Consider the following 20,559-nt stretch of genomic DNA (forward strand, 5'->3'; position numbering starts at 1 on the left):
CGCGCATCTAACCTATCAATTACCTAAGTACTCACTTCCATTTCAATTTTAACCATATTCAATAATTCAATTTACAATTTCAATATTCAATTATCAAATAAGAAGTTCCACAGTTTCTCACTATTAGCGGGATGTTCATTCATGACCTAGCACCCCACCCCCCACTACCACCCTTAGAATGCTGCACTCCTATTGACCACGTGATTCGATTTCATATAGGTATGAAAAGGTGTTCACTATACTTTCAACTACCTAGTTTCAACTACTTTTCAAGGTCCAGACCGCTACCTCTTCCTAGGAACCGCCGCCGAGCTTGAATTCTGGTAGTAAAGGAAGGTCACTTGCGCTTTCGCCACCAACCTAAGAAAATTGTTGCAAACGAAGCTGACCACCACTAACCTAAGCCTCCAGGGCGCAACCTCTCCGTAGCGGTTGCTGGTAAAAGGACTCAGCCCACACTAGGCTGATGGAGAGAGGAAGGAATGTACTTTATTTATTTGGGAGCAATTTATTTAGGGATGGAGTATATGTATCACAGAACACACGCTCAGACATGCCCCACATCATACAGACCTGCAAACTACTCCTGCATAACTCATCCATAACGCTCAACACACACCTCTGCTAATTGTAAACCGTCAAAAATAGCACACTGCACAACCTACAGACATGCGAACCACTCGTAAATAATCCAAAGCATTTACGTCCAGATAGCCAAACAACTCATAAACTGTCAAAATAATAATCCATCTAAAGGACTCTGCTTGCTAATCGTCAACTGTCGAAATCATACACCAGCCTTTATTTAAAGAATTAGAGGCAGCAACATCACCAAGTGTATTCGCCACTGAATTCATATGGTTCAAATGGCTCTGAGCACTATAGGACTCAACATTTGAGGTCATCAGTCCCCTAGAACTTAGAACTACTTAAACCGAACTAACCTAAGGACATCACACACATCCATGCCCGAGGCAGGATTCGAACCTGCGACCGTAGCAGTCACGCGGTTCCGGACGGAAGTGCCTAGAACCGCACGGCCACTGAATCCATAGCCCAACTGACTTAGTTCATATCCACACCACTAGAGGACGCCGTAGTGACGCCAGGTGATGACGCAAGTAGCGTAATCTAAGATAGCATCACCTAGTGGGTTCACCACGAGATCCAGACCCCAACTGTCTTAGTACATTTCGTCGCCGCCAGAGGACGCCTCCGTGACACCAGCTGATGACGCAAGTACAGTTATCCATGATGGCGGCAAACCGAGTGTTCTCCATAAGGTCAAATACTCAGTACCATCAGCGGAGGACGCGGTCGTCCTTTTCGTGACGTAAACCAATATGGTGAGGGAAAATGTGGGAAAACGACTCAGCCTGCTCTTGGCTGCTGGGGAGAGTAAGGATGGAGTGCACTGTATTTTCAAACAACTTATTTAACGATAGAGTATATCCATCACACTGATACAAAAGATCCACCCTGATGTGCCTGGGGCCATGTTGCACAGCCCACAGGCACACAACCAACTCGTAATTTCAGTACACAATAGCAAACTGCTCCTAAATAATTCTTCACACTGATGTGCAGTCACGCTCAGTATTCGTAATCTGTCCAAATAGCGCATAGCAGGGCCTACAGAGCCGCTCGCGAAATGATGCAATCAACGTGTACAAGCACAGTCCACCGCCCCCTGTTCAGTAGAGTACACAGGAGGTAGCTATAAGTGACGCATGTCAGATGGCAAACTGCGCACAGCCCCTGCTCGGCTTCCGCAAGCATGAGGTGGCGGCATCCCCATTAATACAGGTAAGGAATGGGGTTCTCTACGCTTTCAACTACCTAGTTTCCACTACTTTTCAAGGTCACCCAACCGCTCATTTCCGCATCCGATATACAGGCACATAGATCGATGTATGTAGGAAATGTCTTAGGATTTTTGGTAGGTTAGCGATTAAGACAGGTAGATATCCTCTTACAAAATATTTATTAACATTTGCATGTACATTTACACACAGAAAACAACTCTATTTTTGTTAGGTGTAGCTTTAATAATGTCCAGTTTAATTTTTAACTTATAATTTAAATCCACATCTGAATCATCTATTTCTTTCTCCAACCAGTAATTTGACAAATTCAGAGAAGATATATTCCAGAATTCTAATACATATCTAATTTTCTTCCTGTAAAATACTTGTTTTATGGCTTTAACTATTGGTTCTGTTCCTTCCTGCAGTTCATCCGGGCGAGAGCATTCGTGGATTTTAATTTTTCCTCGTATCTCCCCCATGACGCTGCTATTAAAGCGTTCCACGTCCTCCTGTGTTATGTCGGCAACTCTTCTGCTCCACATTCTTGCGCGATTTCTGTATAGAACTTTAAGCTTACAATTTTTGCAAACGAGTGACCATTAAATGTAGTTATTCCATCAGTTTAAACTCGGCAAATGGCTGTTCTGTTGCTAGGTGGACAACATCCAGCTCGCCACACTTAGATAGAATATAACCATCCTTTTTAATCCGATCCAAATGGAAATAGAGCTTAATAAACACATTTTTCGTATATCCCTTAATATAGTAAACTTTCTCGATTCCACCGATTTCGGCCAGTACACCAACACGTGACCAGTTTGCATGGCTGTTTACTGTAAATGCCAATATTATGTATTCCCTTCATCGTAGTCAGATTTTTCCATACAGAATGTTTAAATCTATACGTAAACCTGGCCTGCACATCGGCAATAGCTTCTTCCTTTTCCAATTGCAGCTTATATTCTTGTTTTTATAGCAGTTGTCTTCTCCATGTACTCCAGTCTCCTTTTCTTTACTTCGAGTTCCTCCATTTCCAGTTTCCGTTTCCGTACACTTAGTACATTAACTGCACTTAAAGGAGGAATTTCTTTAATTGGGAATGGTTTAAGTCTGTTTGATACATTGGTCCTTTTTCTTAAGACTTGGGGTATAACATTATTTGTAGGAAACAGTCCCAATTCGGCGATATCTATATCCGACGGTATTGTGGAGAACAGGGTTCTAGACTGAGAAAAATAAGTTTCTCCTGCTTTAACATAACACTTCTGCGTAACACTTATATTGTCTTTGTTGGAGTCAGAGTTAAGAATCTCCACGTAGTTTACAGGTAGATAATTAAAACTTTATGCAGACAGAGCATAATACACTCCTGGAAATTGAAATAAGAACACCGTGAATTCATTGTCCCAGGAAGGGGAAACTTTATTGACACATTCCTGGGGTCAGATACATCACATGATCACACTGACAGAACCACAGGCACATAGACACAGGCAACAGAGCATGCACAATGTCGGCACTAGTACAGTGTATATCCACCTTTCGCAGCAATGCAGGCTGCTATTCTCCCATGGAGACGATCGTAGAGATGCTGGATGTAGTCCTGTGGAACGGCTTGCCATGCCATTTCCACCTGGCGCCTCAGTTGGACCAGCGTTCGTGCTGGACGTGCAGGCCGCGTGAGACGACGCTTCATCCAGTCCCAAACATGCTCAATGGGGGACAGATCCGGAGATCTTGCTGGCCAGGGTAGTTGACTTACACCTTCTAGAGCACGTTGGGTGGCACGGGATACATGCGGACGTGCATTGTCCTGTTGGAACAACAAGTTCCCTTGCCGGTCTAGGAATGGTAGAACGATGGGTTCGATGACGGTTTGGATGCACCGTGCACTATTCAGTGTCCCCTCGACGATCACCAGTGGTGTACGGCCAGTGTAGGAGATCGCTCCCCACACCATGATGCCGGGCGTTGGCCCTGTGTGCCTCGGTCGTATGCAGTCCTGATTGTGGCGCTCACCTGCACGGTGCCAAACACGCATACGACCATCATTGGCACCAAGGCAGAAGCGACTCTCATCGCTGAAGACGACACGTCTCCATTCGTCCCTCCATTCACGCCTGTCGCGACACCACTGGAGGCGGGCTGCACGATGTTGGGGCGTGAGCGGAAGACGGCCTAACGGTGTGCGGGACCGTAGCCCAGCTTCATGGAGACGGTTGCGAATGGTCCTCGCCGATACCCCAGGAGCAACAGTGTCCCTAATTTGCTGGGAAGTGGCGGTGTGGTCCCCTACGGCACTGCGTAGGATCCTACGGTCTTGGCGTGCATCCGTGCGTCGCTGCGGTCCGGTCCCAGGTCGACGGGCACGTGCACCTTCCGCCGACCACTGGCGACAACATCGATGTACTGTGGAGTCCTCACGCCCCACGTGTTGAGCAATTCGGCGGTACATCCACCCGGCCTCCCGCATGCCCACTATACGCCCTCGCTCAAAGTCCGTCAACTGCACATACGGTTCACGTCCACGCTGTCACGGCATGCTACCAGTGTTAAAGACTGCGATGGAGCTCCGTATGCCACGGCAAACTGGCTGACACTGACGGCGGCGGTGCACAAATGCTGCGCAGCTAGCGTCATTCGACGGCCAACACCGCGGTTCCTGGTGTGTCCGCTGTGCCGTGCGTGTGATCATTGCTTGTACAGCCCTCTCGCAGTGTCCGGAGCAAGTATGGTGGGTCTGACACACCGGTGTCAATGTGTTCTTTTTTCCATTTCCAGGAGTGTATATAAGCTTTTCTCGGTCTTCAGAGTCCGGCAGACTTACTTGCAAATCTGTCAATTTTCGGGTGTTCTTATTACCACAGTAGACAAATTACAGAACGTTGTTAAACACCACACAGCAACTGTTCTGTAAATTATTAGTTAGCTGACACCCCATGGATGCAATTGGCACAGAGTAAAGTGGGGCACATTGTAAATACTACTTGTTGGTCTCCAATACACTTAAACAGCTTTGCACTGGCTCGAACACACGACCCGTTCTGTAGTTGTATATTGTGGCCTCCAGCCTGGTAATGTCATGCTTCTTAGCCAAAGAAGACGTAAAAGTTTCCCGTAGTCGCGTGTCTGGACACTTTATAAAATCTGTAAGATGGTTACCTATAACTTTGTTTACTCCTGGACTTGTGATTTGACACATAAATTTGTTATATTCCTTTACCCTACAATTGGAGCTCATCCACGTTAAACAGTCTATTCCAGCTGTTTTTTCGTTGTCCACAATCACATTGCTGCTTCCCTGATGGTCTCCTTCCATGCAGAAGTCGGTTGTTGATATTAGGTAGTCGCACATCTCCATTTTATTAAAAATTCCGGCAAAGTCTTGCGTTATGTCTAAATCCAAAAGGTAATAATCGTCAACAAGTAGCTGCTGCAATATTCTGGGCAGCTCCTCCATTAGAACATCCAATTTAACATCCGCTAATTCCACTTCATATGGTATAGCCACATTCTTTTTTAAACGGTGCAGCAGAAGTACAGTATTTAGAAAAAAGCTGCTTCTTGTATACCTCAAATTCAGCAAGTACATCACGTTATGTTATAGGCGCATTGCAATAGTCTGGTATTCCATCAGTAAGTTTGGGTTCAACATTTTCAACACCTATTCGAGGAATAGCACAAGACTTCGGCACTGCAGTTATACAAGTACTAAAACAATGATCTATATCTTCTATGTGAATGCTACATGTTTGAAGCCAGTTAATGTTGTCACTGTATACAGCTTGAACATATGGGCACCATCTATTTAGTCTCTCTATTGTATTACACTCCTGGAAATTGAAATAAGAACACCGTGAATTCATCGTCCCAGGAAGGGGAAACTTTATTGACACATTCCTGGGGTCAGATACATCACATGATCACACTGACAGAACCACAGGCACATACACAGGCAACAGAGCATGCACAATGTCGGCACTAGTACAGTGTATATCCACCTTTCGCAGCAATGCAGGCTGCTATTCTCCCATGGAGACGATCGTAGAGATGCTGGATGTAGTCCTGTGGAACGGCTTGCCATGCCATTTCCACCTGGCGCCTCAGTTGGACCAGCGTTCGTGCTGGACGTGCAGACCGCGTGAGACGACGCTTCATCCAGTCCCAAACATGCTCAATGGGGGACAGATCCGGAGATCTTGCTGGCCAGGGTAGTTGACTTACACCTTCTAGAGCACGTTGGGTGGCGCGGGATACATGCGGACGTGCATTGTCCTGTTGGAACAGCAAGTTCCCTTGCCGGTCTAGGAATGGTAGAACGATGGGTTCGATGATGGTTTGGATGTACCGTGCACTATTCAGTGTCCCCTCGACGATCACCAGTGGTGTACGGCCAGTGTAGGAGATCGCTCTCCACACCATGATGCCGGGTGTTGGCCCTGTGTGCCTCGGTCGTATGCAGTCCTGATTGTGGCGCTCACCTGCACGGCGCCAAACACGCATACGACCATCATTGGCACCAAGGCAGAAGCGACTCTCATCGCTGAAGACGACACGTCTCCATTCGTCCCTCCATTCACGCCTGTCGCGACACCACTGGAGGCGGGCTGCACGATGTTGGGGTGTGAGCGGAAGACGGCCTAACGGTGTGCGGGATCGTAGCCCAGCTTCATGGAGACGGTTGCGAATGGTCCTCGCCGATACCCCAGGAGCAACAGTGTCCCTAATTTGCTGGGAAGTGGCGGTGCGGTCCCCTACGGCACTGCGTAGGATCCTACGGTCTTGGCGTGCATCCCTGCGTCGCTGCGGTCCGGTCCCAGGTCGACGGGCACGTGCACCTTCCGCCGACCACTGGCGACAACATCGATGTACTGTGGAGACCTCACGCCCCACGTGTTGAGCAATTCGGCGGTACGTCCACCCGGCCTCCCGCATGCCCACTATACGCCCTCGCTCAAAGTCCGTCAACTGCACATACGGTTCACGTCCACGCTGTCGCGGCATGCTACCAGTGTTAAAGACTGCGATGGAGCTCCGTATGCCACGGCAAACTGGCTGACACTGACGGCGGCGGTGCACAAATGCTGCGCAGCTAGCGCCATTCGACGGCCAACACCGCGGTTTCTGGTGTGTCCGCTGTGCCGTGCGTGTGATCATTGCTTGTACAGCCCTCTCGCAGTGTCCGGAGCAAGTATGGTGGGTCTGACACACCGGTGTCAATGTGTTCTTTTTTCCATTTCCAGGAGTGTAGTTACTGCCATGTCTAGATTGAATAAGTTATCAACATTCGAATGCTGTATGAAAATACTATGACCCTCAGCGCTTTTAATTCTTACTGTAGCACCGTCATACATTGATAGAATACTCACAGTTAGACTGCCGCAGTACGTGTCCCAGTAGGAGTGGGATGGAGCGTATTCAGTAGTCATATGCTTCTTGATGTATTTTTTTACACGACAGAGTTCATCTTACTCGTAGTCAGAAAACCTAACTTTAACATTTTTGGGCACATTTTCGAGCACTAACACAGTTGACAGGCTACGGTCTTGTGAAACTTCAAGTCCTATATGAAGACGTTTTGAACCACTAACTGTTAACATATAGCTTGAGGCGAACAGTAAAGGGTGTGGTGCACTGGAGGTCGGTATCTTCTCATCCACAACATCCACACCAGCGCGGTTAGCCTGCTGTTCTTGCATTGATGGTTTTACGTCTCTTGTGCAATGACCAATGGACGGCGCGTGAAAAGGAGTCCAGTACTGTGAAGCCACCTCAAACGCAGTCTCTGGCACTGACATTAGCACCTCGCTATCCTGTTCCAGCATGCTGAGAAGCTGTACTATGGGATCCTGCGTGGAAGAGTCCGAGGTCACTACGTGTGCGGACCCCGACAGGTTGGAACCTGTTGATGCTAATGTCATGGGGGCAGCTAGCGGACAAAGAAGAATATTCATAAGCATAATATGCTGCTGCTACAGAAATAATAATAATAATAGTAGTTTTGCGAAATAGATACTTACTTTTCTGCTGCTTCCTCCTCCTATTTTGCTGCTGCTGCTGTGGTGACTGAAGCTTCTTCTTGACTGATTGACTGACCTGAACAGAGATCGAGTAGCTGCTGAGTCCCCCTTATGTACCATCCACCTGCGTCATCATGATGCTGTGTTCATATTGGCTGAATCGTGTGATCACATGACGTATCGATGTGCCCTCTAGCGATGAGCTCGTGAAATACATCAGTTCTTTGGTCTGCTGGATCGGAGGCAGTCGTCTCTTCTGGGCTGGGAGCTTATATGGTGCTTTTAGAAAAGGCAGACAGTTCCAACAATAGCACATGTTTCCATGAGATGGGTAATGCATCTTTAAAGCATCTTGCTGCAAGGCATTTATTTGCAAGAGCGTATTCTTCCTCTTCATATGTTCGAGCATTAATGCGCACTTCCATACCGCATGTAGGACGCTATGGGGCAGTCCTCGACTGTATGCTTACAAACAACATAGCTGTTAAACTCATCCCTCTCAGACACCAATAACTCATCGATAGAACATATTCGGCACGGTCACGAGGATAGGGGGTGAGCAGCTGATCTTCAATGGTATATGACGAGCATACGAATATGCTTAGACCGAAGCGAACTGACATCAAGTGGACGTCTCTTCCGTCAGTTCCATGTGCTCGCTAACTGTCAGACGACGCGGCAGCTGTCAACAGCCCCAACGTGTTCACAAACTGTCAGACGGCGTGGCGTGTTCGGGATGTCAGAGCACTCTTGAATAATGGTACTCGCGTCATCAGCTGACGTCAAGACATCGTCCTCTGTGTACCAAGCCACGTGTTGGATACACTGGGTGCAGCCATCTTGAATAACGGTACTTGCGTCATGATCTGACATCACAGTGGCGCTCTCTGGTGGCGACAGTGTGAACTAAGCCAGTTCGAGTCTAGACCCAGTGGCGAACACACATGCTTGAAATTGGTTACATAATAAAGACAAGTCCACTTTTCCCGACATTTTCCTAGGTGTGACGCATTATGATGTTGGAATTTGAACTTCCCGCCATTTCCTGGGGGGGGGGGGGAGGGGGGTTATGTAAGTGGAGGTAGCTCAACTGACCTTCTTCCCGCCAAAATTCAAACTTCCCACCAAAATCCGTCATCTTGGATGACGTCGCTGAGGGTGTGTCTGTGACGTCACGGCAGCCATCTAGGATAACGGTACTTTGGAATAGAACGTTGGTTGTTCCAATACTATAGTAGACCATACAGAACAACGAAGGACCATCTGTGCGAAGTGGCTTGCGCAATACGAGGCTGGGTGTGACAAATTCTTGTCAACCAGCGTCACAGGCGATGACACATGGGTTCATCACTTCGAACGGGAAACAAAACGGCAATCTATGGAGTGATCCACCCCATGTCTCCTGCTAAGAAAAGTTCAAAACCGCACCCTCAGCCTTTGAAGTCATGGCGACGGTCTTCTGGGGCTCTGAAGGGGTTATTCTGTTTGATGTCCTACCTCGTGGTGCTACAATCAACTCTAAAGTGTATTGTGCTACCCTCAGGAAATAGAAGAAAGGACTTCATCGTGTTCGTCACCACAAAAATCAAAACGGAATTCTCCTTCTCCATGACAATGCAAGGTCTTGCATAAGTCTGCGCATCCGAGAGGAGCTCAAAAAACTTCATTTGAAAGTTCTTCCTCATCCACCCTACAGCCAGGATGTATCGCCTTCCGACTTCCATCTGTTTGGCTCATTGCAGTCCATGGGAAACAGTGTGTGGATGATGGGGAGGTTATTGATGCTGCAAGACGTTGGCTTCTATGTCGATCACTAGAACGGGTACCATAACGACAAACATGCCTCCCCAGTAAGGTGGTTTAAGGCCGTCACAGTGAACGGAGATGTTGAAACATAGAGTTTTGTAGCCAAAATAGTGGGGAATAATATCGTGTATTGGAATCCTGAATAGGACCAGCCTATTTTAGAAAAAGAAGCGTTGCATAACTTATTGAACGCCCCTCGTACGTGCACCAAGTAAATGCCGCACTGTTCTTTTAACAATAGTTGCGATGGTAGGGTAGTCGTCCGAATACGAAATGTGTTAGAAACAGGTTGTTCCCACAAGGACTGGCAGTAGTTAACGTTGTCGATATCTGGGTGAGCAATCTCATGAATCGAGCAGATGTCATCAAAAACCATTATAGTTAACCTCGTGCCTACCTTACATTGTTCGATGACGGCACGGTAGCTCAGCGTGTTCGGTCAGAGGGTTAGCTGCCTTCTGTAATAAAAAAAACTGAGTTCACCGATCAACAACGAACTAAGACGGGTGTCTTACGACGTCCGCCCCGAGCAGATGCAACTAACGAATGCAAACAAAATGAGATTAAAAAAAAAAAAAGTGGTAAGCGTGACGGATTGCCGTCCTACGGTCCCGGGTTCGGTTACCGGCTGGGTTGGAGATTTCCCCCGCTCAGGGACTGTGTGTTGTGGTGTCTTCATCATCATTTCATCCCCACCCGGCGCGCAGGCCGCCCAAAGTGGCGTCGAATGTAATATGACCTGCACCAAGGCGGCCGGGCCTGCCCCGCAAGGGGCCTCCCGGCCAATGACGCCAAACGCTCATTTCCATTTTTACCGGAATACCTCCTTGCTACTTCCATGTTATTTGACTGTCGTTTGATTCTGGCATCATGCACGTAATATCTATCACTATTCAAATTGGCTCTGAGCACTATGGGACGTAACAGCTGAGGCCATCAGTCCCCTAGAAATTAGAACTACTTAAACCTAGCTAACCTAAGGACATCACACACATCCATGCCCGAGGCAGGATTCGAACCTGCGACCGTAGCGGTCGCGCGGCTCCAGACTGAAGCGCCTAGAACCCCCCGGCCACTCCGGCCGGCCGTCATCTAGTAAACCAGAGATATTTTAGTGGTGAGCAAAGACCGTCAGACGCACTCAGTTATGCCGCTTGATGCCGTTCAATCTTCCATTCACACCAGTAACTATTTATGTTCTACCTTATCCCTTAGAACTGAGGTGAACGACAGGGAGATCACACTATTTTTGGAGCCTGCTAAAACACCTCCTTGCCCTTGCACTATCGTTGCAATAGACGAACCGTGGTTCGTCCCTGTTGGCAACAGATTACTATACACCGTGCCACAACTCAGTATTGTTGTCCTACTTTGCTACGATCATCCTTTTATGTCGCCTACCTACCGAGTCACTTTGATAGTGGATTATACTTCAACAGCTCCTCCTGTGATGTAGTCACACCCACTACCAAGCTATCTGCCCAACTAAGTAATGCACATATCAGTTGTATGAAACAGATCCCACATTACTTATCTGAGCCCCCCTGGTATTGATCCATCCCAACAACCTGCCAGCACTACCAAATAATACCAAAGTCATTCTTTTGAAATCTTTCAATGATCTATTCGTTCGGTAAAAAGGACAGATCACCCTTGACCGTTCGACTGCGCACGTTACTGAATGGAGCTCTAAGGATTATTTACAGCAAATGGTTATCCCTAGTGCCACATCTGTACCTTTGACTCTGGTTCTTGTATGCTTTGTTATCTGGGTTGTGTATGCCTGAAGATACCACAACCGTTGCAAAGCACACCCTCTGGCAATATCTGAACAGCAGCCGTCTGGCAAGAATCATGAATCATGGGTAAACCATTTCAGGTACGATATCTATCAGGCATGACCCTTCTCCTTTATACACACATCAAAAAAAGTTTTGCATCACCCCAGTTCCCAAAAGACCTGAAGATAGACATTGACTGTGGATATTGTATCACAGACACAGTCCCTTTGACTGTTCAGAGATGTCACTAAACCCGCCCAAAGATGTAAACAACCATGCATGAGCAGCGCCTATTAGACGGAGGGGGTCTGACAGCCGATCGGTTCCAGTCATTCCACCAGGAAGGAGGTACACGGATCGTGGTGTCTGTACTTCAGCCATGCCTAGACGGTCAATACCGCGGTTCGATCGCGTCCGCATTGTTACTTTGTGCCAGGAAGGGCTCTCAACAAGGAAAATGTCCAGGCGTCTCGGAGTGAACCAAAGCGATGTTGTTCGGACATGGAGGAGATACAGAAACACCTGTCTATGAAATGCCTCGCTCAGGCCGCCCAAGGGCTACTACTGCCGTGGATGACCGCTACCTACGGCAAATGGCTCGGAGGAACCCTGACAGCAACGCCACCATGTTGAATAATGCTTTTCGTGCAGCCACAGGACGTCGTGTTACGACTCAAAGTGTGTGCAATAGGTTGCATGATGCGCAACTTCATTCCCGACGTCCATATCGAGGTCCATCTTTGCAACCACTATACCATGCAGCGCGGTACAGATGGGCCCAACAACATGCCGAATGGACCGCTCAGGATTGGAATCACGTTCTCTTCACCAATGAGTGTCGCATATGCCTTCAACCAGACAATCGTCAGAGACGTGCTTGGAGGTAACCTGGTCAGGCTGAACGCCTTAGACACCCTGTCCAACAAGTGCAGCAAGGTGGAGGTTCCCTGTTGTTTTGGGGTGGCAATATGTGGAGCTGACGTAAGCCGTTGGTGGTCGTGGAAGGCGCCGTAACGGCTGTACGATACGTGAATGCCATCCTCCGACCGATAGTGCAACCATAACGGCAGCATATTGGTAAGGCATTCTTCTTCATGGACGACAATTCCCCCCCCCCCCCCCCCATTGTGCACATATTGTGAATGACATCCTTCAGGATATCGACACAGACATGAACCCTATCGAACATGCCTGGGATAGATTGAAAAGAACTGTTTGTGGACGACGTGAGCCACCAACCACTATGAGGGATCGATGCCGAATCACCGTTGAGGAGTGGTACAATCTGGGCCAACAGTCCTGTTGTAGTACAAGAAAATTGAATCTTGCAACCAACAAAAGTAATAGGTCCTTGTAATAACTCCTGTTGACCAGTCTCATTTGGTGCAATTGAAAAGGTGTCCACTGTCTTGTACACTGGAAGTCTGCTCCTTCTTCTATACATTCTCCTCCTGTACGGCATGGCGATGCGTAGCATGTGGCTGCCTCAAGTCGAATGAGCCTGCAGCTGCCTCAGTACCGGATGCTGCTAATGAGAAGAACTCGGTGCGGCTGCATTTATATTGTGTACGCGGTGTTATGACACTACTGCATTTACATTGTGTATGCGTGTTAAAGCGCGTGACCTTGGTGTCTCGCGCTGTACGCTGCTCACTGTGCGTGACCTTGATTCAGACTTAGAAATTTTCAGCGTGCCTTATATTTACTTAACCCGTGTTGCAGAAGAATTCACTTCCGGCCTATGTTATTCTTATGGGATTTAGCGCTCTTATCATTTTTTTAAATCAAATGTTACTTCCGGCTTTTAACGAGCGCACACAGCACGCTCATTAAAAGCCGGAAGTAACATTTGATTAAAAAAAATGATAAGAGCGCTAAATCCCATAAGAATAACACAGACCGGAAGTGAATTCTTCTGGAACACGGGTTAAGTAAATATAAGGCACGCTGAAAATTTCTAAGTCCGAATCAAGGTCACGCGCAGTGAGCAGCATACAGCGCGAGACACCAAGGTCACGCGCTTTAACATGCATACACAATGTAAATGTAGTAGCGTCATAACACCACGTACACAATATAAATGCAGTAGCGTCTTGTTGTGTGTGACCTTGATTCGGACTTAGAAATTTTCAGCGTGCCTTATATTTACTTGATCGATGTTGCAGAAAAATTCACTTCCGGTCTGTGTTATTCTTATGGAGATTTAGCGCTGTGTGTGTTTACCGTATGCCGCTGTGTAAGGCGGGTGACCTTGAGCGGGACTTAGCTGCAGAGCGAGGCTGCCGGGCAACACGGTCCCTAGTTTTACTAGGACCGTGTTGCAGAAGAATTCAATTCCGGTTGCGCAACGGCGCTAATAACTGCCGCGCAGAGTACTTATCATTAGCAGCATCTGGTACTGAGGCAGCTGCAGGCTCATTCGACTCGAGGCAGCCGCACGCTACACATCGCCATGCCGTACAGGACGGGATTGTATAGAAGAAGGAGCAGACTTCCAGTGTACAAGACAGTGGACACCTTTTCAATTACACCAAATGAGACTGGTCAACAGGAGTTATTACAAGGATGTACGTCGTGTTTTATGCGTCTTGTTGCGCGTGACCTTGATTTGGACTTAGAAATTTTCAGCGTGCCTTATATTTACTTGACCCATGTTGCAGAAAAATTCACTTCCGGTCTGTGTTATTCTTATGGAGATTTAGCGCTCTTATCATTTGATTCTATCAAAATGCCCTTCCGTTTTTTAATGAGAGCTGATAAGGACTTCCGCCGCACTGCTCTCGGTTTGGAGTCACTCGGCCAGCAGCAGCTGACTGTGGAACACAACACGGGTCCTAGTATTACGAGACCCGTGTTGCACAACTCTGTTTTTTAGTTCCTAATTCATTTTCGGTCGTTTATTGCATTCTGTCCTGTGGGTTGCAGGGGTTACGTCCCCTGGGGATGTGGGCGGGTTGTCTATTTGTTTTAGTTCTCGGTTTTTTAGTTTCCCTCTGTAATAGAGTTGTCCTTGATAAAATATTCTTGTCTTTAAAGTTTGATTGTGGTCGTTATTGTTCGCGCCAGACCGCTCGTGAAATTTTTTTTTTTAATGAATTAGAAGAACTTAACATTTTGTTCATTTTTAGGTTAAGATGTTATGACCTCAATAGAATAAAAACCTCAAAGTCCTTCTATCTTATAGAAGACAACTCGAATACAAAACGAAACAAAAAATCAGAAAACTAAACACATAGACAACCCACCCTCCTCTACAGGGGATGTAACCCCTGCAACCCACAGGAGACAAAGCAATAAACGACCGAAAACGAATTAATCTGCAACACGTGCAGTGAGCAGCGTACAGTGCGAGACACCAAGGTCACGCGCTTTAACACGCGTACACAATGTAAATGCAGTAGCGTCATAACACCGCGTACACAATATAAATGCAGTAGCGTGGTACGTGAGACCCACCCACAGTCCCCACACCTACACACAGTAGACCACCCAAACACTATGTATAGTGTTAAATTAAGTTATTTATTAACCTAATTTATTCACCCTGATAAGGAGACCTCACTTACCGTGAGGCCATTCTCTAGGAAGGCCTTCGGCTGTGTGTCTGAGAAGGACTTTGAGGTTTTTATTCTATTGAGGTCATAACATCTTAACCTAAAAATGAACAAAATGTTAAGTTCTTCTAATTCATTAAAAAAAAATTTCACGAGCGGTCTGGCGCGAACAATAACGACCACAATCAAACTTTAAAGACAAGAATATTTTATCAAGGACAACTCTATTACAGAGGGAAACCAAAAAACCGAGAACTAAAACAAATAGACAACCCGCCCACCTCCCCAGGGGACGTAACCCCTGCAACCCACAGGACAGAATGCAATAAACGACCGAAAATGAATTAGGAACCAAAAAACAGAGTTGTGCAACACGGGTCTCGTAATACTAGGACCCGTGTTGTGTTCCACAGTCAGCTGCTGCTGGCCAAGTGACTCCAAGCCGAGAGCAGCGCGGCGGAAGTCCTTATCAGCGCTCATTAAAAACCGGAAGTGCATTTTGATAGAATCAAATGATAAGAGCGCTAAATCTCCATAAGAATAACACAGACTGGAAGTGAATTTTTCTGCAACACGTGTTAAGTAAATATAAGGCACGCTGAAAATTTCCAAGTCCGAATCAAGGTCACGCGCAGTGAGCAGCGTACTGCGCGAGACACCAAGTTCACGCGCTTTAACACGCGTACACAATGTAAATGCAGTAGCGTCATAAAACCGCGTACGCAATATAAATGCAGTAGCGTCATAACAGCAAAGACCCTTGATGAACTTGTGGATAGTACGCCACGAGGAATACAGGCATGCATCAATGCAGGAGGACGTGCTACTGGGTATTAGCGATACCGGTGTGTACAGCAATCTGGAGCACCACCTCTGAAGGTTTCGCTGTATGGTGGTACAACATGCAATGTGTGGTTTTCATGAGCAATAAAAAGGGCGGAAATGATGTTTATGTTGATCTCTATTCCAATTTTCTGTACAGGTTCCGGAACTCTCGAACTGAGGTGATGCAAAACTTTTTTTGATGTTTGTATTTAGATTTATGAATTAGGTAAATGCAACCATTAGTTGTTTTGTAATTGTAAGACTGAAAGTCCTACATGTATTATGGGGAAATGTGACTTTTTATGATGGAATCCTAGTGACAGGGAGTAGCAAACAATAAATTATGTTTTAATAACTCATGTGATCCAAATACTAATGTAATGTGTAATGTGCTGGTAATAGATTGTTAAAAAGAGGGCTTTGCAACCTGTTGCCACTGAGTTGTGATACAAGCACTGTCACTGTAAACTACAAACAGTTTGTGTCACTGTTATCCGTAAATCTGCCCCCCTTTATAGTGACGTCCTCTTATGCACCTTTGCTAACGTGCCCCTGACATGGAGTGCTGCAATCTCCTGCGAGGCCTGTTCGTCACGCCTGACAACCCTTCTTCGGTAGCGCCATCACTGTTGGTGTTGACGACAGTCCTCATTGCTGCGCCCAGGCAATCCGCGTGCCAGCCAGCCGCTGCCCGGCTGTCACCCGTCATCTGTCCTCGCGCTGCCGTTTCGATTCCACCCTTCCTCGCCACCCTGTCGCTCCCTTCGCTCCGACGGCAACGCATCAGTAAAACAGACCAAAAGAAAGAACCACTTTCTCTCTATTTTTGTCTTATTTACGTGGCCAACTACTTTTGTATGAAATTTACTTAATACTGTTAGATGCCGGCCGCTGTGGCCGAGCGGCTCTAGGCGCTTCAGTCCGGAACCGCGCTGCTGCTACGGTCGCAGGTTCGAATCCAGCCTCGGGCGTGGATGTGTGTGATGTCCTTAGGTTAGTTAGGTTTAAGTAGTTTCTAAGTCTTGGGGACTGATGACCTCCGATGTTAAGTCCCATAGTGCTTAGAGCCATTCGAAATACTGTTGGATGAGAACTAAAAATGTCAACTATTATAACCTTAGTCCCTTTTGCCATTCGTTTAAAAGATTCTGTCAAGTTCGTTATTCGCTCCTCTAGATTTAGTCCCTTTACTGAATGTCGTCCAACCCTCCAACGGAGCCTTTAACTTTTGCCGCCTATTGTAGTTGCTGGATTAGAATAACGCCTGTAGCCAGGCTTCTATGGATGGCGAGAGAATGTGAGCTGAGGGGTTAATGAAAAGACTGAGGGATAAATTTTTCAAAATGTAATTTTTTTGCGTGTCATTGTCTAGAACTTCGCCTAATGATGAAACAGTGGCTGGGCCTGGGCTGGTGCAGTGCCGGATGTCACTCGATGTGCTCATACTCACGCTAAGTCACGTGGGTACTGCTGACAGGGGACGATATTCCAGAGGCAATGCTGACCGAGGGATGGCCAATGGACGGTCTGGAAATGGTCACGTCGGATAGCAGAGCGTGCTGGCGAGAGCGCCCCTGAGCCACTGAGATAGCCTGTTGCTTGCCAGCTCTCCTCCTGATCGGACATGTTTCCAAGCTCCTCCTCCTTTTGGGCAATACACGCGTCAGAGTGACTGTGGCAGGTCTCTGTCATCACTGAGTGCAACACATCTGTGCCTCTTAGAGAATAGGTTTGGAGCCAACGAAACACTACTTTTGAATCTGCAAACTCTCTAGTTCTGAATTTCTGCCAAAATTATTCTGTCAACCCGGATGCCTACTTCTCGCTACCATGTAACCACGGCTATACCACGTAGAGGGCGTTGTTGACACCACTGACTCCTCCTGGAATTGCGACAGCGACTTGACCTCGTCCCTTGTGATTGGCTTTGTGTTGTAAGTAGGCTGTTTAGATTTTTTTATTGGTAACGCCACCTCTGTATGAAAATCACTGTATGTGCTGTGTGCAGTCTGTGGCTGCTTTGCATTGTTGTAATACTCGCCATTGTAGTGTTGGGCAGCGGCAGCTGGATGTGAACAGCGCGTAGCGTTGCGCAGTTGGAGGTGAGCCGCCAGCAGTGGTGGATGTGGGGAGAGAGATGGCGGAGTTTTGAAATTTGTCATGAACTGCTATATATATTATGACTATTGAGCTGGCAGTAGTGGCGCTCGCTGTATTGCAGTAGCTTGAGTAGTGAAGATTTAGGTGAGGTAAGTGATTTGTGAAAGGTATAGTTTAAAGTTAGTCAGGGCCCATTCTTTTGTAGGGATTATTGAAAGTCAGATTGCGTTGCGCTAACAAAATATTGTGTGTCAGTTTAAGCACAGTCGTATATAATTGTTCAAAGGGGACGTTTCATATGTCGACCCTTAGCCGAGGATACCTCACTGGAATCTTCTGATTTTTTTCTTGTAGTTTGTGTAATTAGTGTAGCTATTGTTTATTGCTAGCGCGTAATTGTAGAGAAAATCTCCTTTGTAGTTGCAGTCTTTCATTGTCGTACAGTAAAACAGTTGTGGCATGCATGTAGATTTGCACCAAGTATTTCGCAGCTGCAATTAACTAGATATTATTTTCAGTGCTATGTTAATATGTTCTCTTATTTTTGATCTTCAAATTGTGTTTTTCTGTGTTGTCGTGTGAAATACTGTGACAATAATGGCGTGTGAAAAACGTAATACTAGGCTCCAAAGTAAACTGAGAAATGACAGTGAAAATGAAAGCAGTGTGCTAGCGCCACCGAGTAATGAATTAACTGATGTTCAAAGTAGTAATTTGGTAATTGTGCATAGGGAAATGGAGCGGGCTGCAAACAATGGTGTAGACATTGAAACAGGTAGTGAACAGGGAAGCATTATCGATCGATCGGTCGGCAACAGCTCGCCTCAGGAATCCGAAATGACAGGACACAATTTCGCAAATACTGTAGATTCAGGTTTTGGGTCATCACCGTTTTCTCAAATAAGTCAAGACACATTTTCTGCTTGTCAAAATGTGAATGTTGCCGGTGCAAATGTACTGCCGAAAAGCGTAGAGAAACAGATTCCAGACACTAATACATTATTATTGCAATTAATGCAACAAATGGAACAAAATCAGAGACAAATGGGACAAAATCTTAAAAAGTTAGACACAGTGGAACAAAATCTTAAAAAGTTAGACACAATGGAACAAAATCTTCAAAAGTTAGACACCACACTTGAACAAACACGTGAAGATTTAACTACTGAGTTACATAACATTGAATCGAAATGTCAAAAAGTCTGTAATGACGTAAAAACACAAATTTGTGAGCATTTTCAACCTATTTTTTCGCGACATGAAAATGCATTACAGAATCACGAAGCAGCCATGAAAGAACTGCAAACTATTGTTCATGAAAATCATGAGACCGTGTGGGCTAAAATTGACTCAGTTGCATCTACCGATTCGGTTACGCAACTTGCAAAAACTCAGGAAAACTTAAAGGACACAGTAGATTCGATTTCAACACAAATGGACACTCTGAAACTTGGTTCAGAAAAACACACTGAGGAAATATGTTCACTATCGGAGAAAGTAGCCGAACTTTCGGATCAGGTCACTAACTTATCTACAAAGGTAGATGATGATCTGAATGACAGAAGACCTGTAGCCTTCACTGACACAGAAGAGTATGAACAAATAAGATAATTCAAACAGAATCAAAATCAACTCAATACACAGTACAAAAGAGAAATCCGGGAAGTACAAGATCAGCTGACACAGGTAATACAAGAATTACGTATTTCAGAGGACACTCGCGCCCCAATATGGGAAGAGGGACACAGAAATACGGAACAGCCACAAAATAATAACACAGGACATTTCGGAAGTTATGAAAGAAATTGGCAATGTGCACCGAATTTTGAGATGGAACGGCCAACACGACCTAACAATGACCGATATGCGACTCGCCGACATGATGATTTTGACTATAAGCTGTTCATTACTACACGTAAATTCAAAACATTTAAGAATTCTGGCAACGACATTCATCCACAAGCATGGCTCCATCAATTCTCGCATTGTTTTCCTCCCAACTGGTCGTTAGAACACACATTAGAATTTATGTGTGGCTACTTGGAGAATGAACCAGCTGTAAGAATGCGATCGGTAATTCACGATTGCCACAGTGAAGGAGAGTTTTACCATGCCTTCCTCTCAGCATATTGGTCTCAAGCCACACAAGACCGAGTAAAACATAGCATCATAATGATGAAACGTTTCGAACAATCTGAATTTTCCAGTCTTATGAAATATTTTGAAGACATGTTGCATAAGAATCAGTATCTTTCAAACCCATACAGCCCCTCAGAACTCATCCGCATTTGCTTAATCAAACTGCCTGAACATTTACGACATATTATTTTGGCAGGACGTTGCAAAGACGACATTGAAGCATTTCAGGGACTCTTACAAGAATTAGAAATTGACACTGACAATCGCGGAACGCGAAACCAGGAACACAACAATTACAGGTCACATCCGTCGCAATTCCGCGATGAAAGAAGTAATAACTTGACACGACAAGGCTATTCTCACAACACAAATCGTGACCAAAACAGACACCACCCGTATGACAACCGTTGGCAGAGTAGTAATAACTACAGGGAAAGATCACCTCTCCGTGGTAATGACTATCACAGAGACAATAAGAGAAACAGACAATATGGGAACCAAAACAATTATTATCAAGGGAGACAGA

Source organism: Schistocerca serialis, chromosome 3, assembly GCF_023864345.2.
Source record: "Schistocerca serialis cubense isolate TAMUIC-IGC-003099 chromosome 3, iqSchSeri2.2, whole genome shotgun sequence".
NCBI lineage: Eukaryota > Metazoa > Arthropoda > Insecta > Orthoptera > Acrididae > Schistocerca > Schistocerca serialis.